The sequence below is a fragment of the Pseudophryne corroboree genome (assembly GCF_028390025.1).
Source record: "Pseudophryne corroboree isolate aPseCor3 chromosome 3 unlocalized genomic scaffold, aPseCor3.hap2 SUPER_3_unloc_16, whole genome shotgun sequence".
Taxonomy (NCBI): Eukaryota; Metazoa; Chordata; class Amphibia; order Anura; family Myobatrachidae; genus Pseudophryne; species Pseudophryne corroboree.
In genome coordinates this window covers 1,195,181-1,198,982 of record NW_026967504.1, presented here as the reverse complement: position 1 = coordinate 1,198,982, position 3,802 = coordinate 1,195,181, and the positions used below count along the sequence as shown (strand labels likewise).

Here is a 3,802-nt window from a genome sequence, read left to right as displayed (position 1 = left end):
CCTTTGTACAATCCTGGGAATACAGAGGACGGGGACATCTCTCTGGGGTATCTCTGTTACTGGGTCCATCTGTAGGAGACACACAGTGACTGAGTACATTGTATATATGTGATTATCAGTTGATGTGTGTATATAGGGGGCCCCCATACCTGCTCTCCCCTGTACAATACATGACAGTCTCCTCTTACCCAGTGATGTGAGGGGCCGGTGATTCTCCATCATCACGTCCTTGTACAGACCCCTGTGTTCCTCTATATACTCCCCCTCCTGCATAGATACATAGACAGTGACATCCTGACACCTTATAGGAACCTGACACACACAGTGAAACAGTCATCACCCAGGCACATCCCCTGGTGTTACTGTATAATGTCCTATTCCCAGCAGTCACCTCTCCAGTCATCACCCAGACACATCCCCTGGTGTTACTGTATAATGCCCCATTCCCAGCAGTCACCTCTCCAGTCTTCACCCAGACACATCCCCTGGTGTTACTGTATAATGTCCCATTCCCAGCAGTCACCTTTCCAGTCATCACCCAGACACATCCCCTGGTGTTACTGTATAATGCCCCATTCCCAGCAGTCACCTCTCCAGTCATCATCCAGACACGTCCCCTGGTGTTACTGTATAATGTCCCATTCCCAGCAGTCACCTCTCCAGTCATCACCCAGACACATCCCCTGGTGTTACTGTATAATGCCCCATTCCCAGCAGTCACCTCTCCAGTCATCACCCAGACACGTCCCCTGGTGTTACTGTATAATGTCCCATTCCCAGCAGTCACCTCTCCAGTCCTCATCCATACACCCCCCCGGTGTTACTGTATAATGTCCCATTCCCGGCAGTCACCTGTCCAGTCATCACCCATACACATCCCCTGGTGTTACTGTATAATGTCCCATTTCCGGCAGTCACCTCTCCAGTCACCACCCAGACACGTCCCCTGGTGTTACTGTATAATGTCCCATTCCCGGCAGTCACCTCTCCAGTCATCACCCGGACACGTCCCCTGGTGTTACTGTATAATGTCCCATTCCCAGCAGTCACCTCTCCAGTCATCACCCAAACACATCCCCCAGTGTTACTGTATAATGTCCCATTCCCAGCAGTCACCCCTCCAGTCACCACCCAGATACGTCCCCCGGTGTTACTGTATAATGCCCCATTCCCAGCAGTCACCTCTCCAGTCAGCAGCTGAATGATCTTGTTGGTGAGTTCCAGGATCTTCTGGTCATTGTGTCTCTCATGTATTAGTGAGTTAGGTGGAGGCACCGTGATGGGGCTCTGGGTCCTGCTCAGTCCTCCTGACACACAGGGACGGCTGCTGGATGTTTTCTTCACCACTGTGTAATCCTGCAAAATGAGGGAAACATCAATATCATTGTAAATACCCTCAGATCACCTTCCCAGTCATGTCCCTGTATTATTACCTTAGATAAAAGTGATGTCACTGTGACGCTCCCAGATCCCCTCACCTCCCCAATCATGTCCATATATTACTTTAGATATATGTGATGTCACTGTGACGCTCCCAGATCACTTCACCTCCACAGTCATGTCCCTGTATTATTACTATAGATATAAGTGATGTCACTTGATGTCACTTGATGTCACGGTGATGCTACCAGTTCCCCTCAACTCTCCAGTCTTGTCCCTGTATTATTACTATATATAAGCGATGTCACTGTGACACTCCCAGACCCCCTCACCTCCTTAGTCATGTCTATGTATTATTATCATTATTATAGATATAAGTGATATCACTGTGAAGCTCCCAAATCCCCTCACCTCCCCAGTCATGTCCCTGTATTATTATTATATATATAAGTGATGTCACTGTGCTGCTTCCAGACCCCCTCACACCCCGTCATGTCCCTGTATTATTATTATAGATATAAGTGATGTCACTGTGCTGCTTCCAGACCGCCTCACGCCCCAGTCATGTCCCTGTATTATTATTATAGATATAAGTGATGTCACTGTGATGCTCCCAGATCCCCTCACCTCCCCAGTCATGTCCCTGTATTATTATAGATATAAGTGACGTCACTGTGACATTCCCAGACCCCCTCACCTCCCAGTCATGTCCCTGTATTATTACTATAGATATAAGTGACGTCACTGTAACACTCCCAGATCCCCTCACCTCCCCAGTCATGTCCCGGTATTATTACTATAGATATAAGTGACGTCACTATGATGCTCCAAGATCCCCTCACCTCCCCAGTCATGTCCCTGTATTATTATTATTATAGATATAAGTGATGTCACTGTGACATTCCCAGATCACCTCACCTCCCCAGTCATGTCCCTGTATTATTACTATAGATATAAGTGATGTCACTGTAACACTCCCAGATCCCCTCACCTCCTTAGTCATGTCTATGTATTATTATAATAGATATATGTGATGTCACTGTGACACCAAAAAGGAAAAATAAAAAAGAAAGAAAGACTCTGTGTTGGGGAACTCTTATGATTGTAGTCAGACAATAAAACTTAACTTTTAATTAATATTAAAATAAGATTAAGTAGCACACAACTTAAAAGCGTTATTTTATGTATACAGTATATGCAAATTACCAGTTTATTTTGCATAATTGGCACCCCATAGATGGAGTTGTACTTGATAGTGAATAACTGCCTAGGTGAAAATATTTGACTTAATAAATAATTACTTGAATGTCACTGTCTATACTCAGTATCACAAGACAGATTAATTATCCCCACAGGGTTCATCGTTCAGCGGTCTGTATAGTTGCAAATAATTCCTTACTATTATCACTCTCAACAGTACAAGTCATAGATCTCAGTGAGTAAAAGTTTTGCCTCTATGGGTACTTAAACACCTGCTGCTCTACGTTGAGACAGTGCTGTTACCATAAGGCTTTTTAATTCAAGGATTAGTACCTCCTTGAGGGCTAACCATCAAAAAGACATTGGTTACAGAGCCTCTATCTCTCAATGCCCCTTGCAGAAGGGGGGATATTAGTATCTGGTGTCCCCTTTGTTGTGGGGGTTCATGATACCTAAAACGGATCCATATCACATACCCCTCGTATTTTTATAAAGAAGGTCTTACATAGAGTGTCCAGGTAGACACTGAAAATTAGATAGAAAATAGATGGTAGGTGGGTAGTTTCCTTCTGCTGTTCAGCATATAGGTTTACTGCACCTGGTATTCATTGCGGGTCTCCCCACCAATTACTGACCAGGCCTACCAGAGATTGGCTTCCAAGATCGGAAGAGATTGGGCTTATCCTATGGAGTATGGCAGTAATCTTTGCTGAATGAATGAGTACTCTTACCAAGCAGGAAACAAGGGCTTCTGCTGTCCAACCGGATGAGAGAGCACATTCAGAATTGTTATGCACACCAGTGCCTGCAGGAATGTACTGGTGTCAGAACTGTTATGCACTCCAGTGCCTGCAGGAATGTACTGGTGTTTGAACTGTTATGCACACCAGTGCCTGCAGGAATGTACTGGTGTTTGAACTGTTATGCACACCAGTGCCTGCAGGAATGTACTGGTGTCTGAACGGATAGGTATGCAAAACAAATGAACTCACAGACAGACTGGGACACATGACATTACGTACACAGAAGGTGATAGGGTAACAAAATACACACAAAGTGAACAGAGAAGCCCAGAGGCTAAGGAACTGGGTGTCTCCCTAGTATTAGTAATGCTCAGATGGGAAAAGCAAGATGTTGTGTTTTAATACGTAGAGAACCCGAAATGCTGTTGCTAAGGGCAACAGCAAAACCCAAAAGGATTACCAACGGGTGTGGCAGTAAA

General features: G+C 45.1%; 1 long non-coding RNA gene across 1 annotated transcript; it reads right to left on the bottom strand.

The window, feature by feature from the left end:
• LOC134983496 (uncharacterized) lies at positions 1-1,354 on the bottom strand. The gene is made up of 3 exons (XR_010191652.1): positions 1,183-1,354; positions 189-267; positions 1-69 (listed from the first exon to the last, which is right to left on the bottom strand). It is a non-coding gene; the product is annotated as an uncharacterized LOC134983496 (long non-coding RNA).
• Between the last annotated feature and the right edge of the window lie 2,448 nt (positions 1,355-3,802).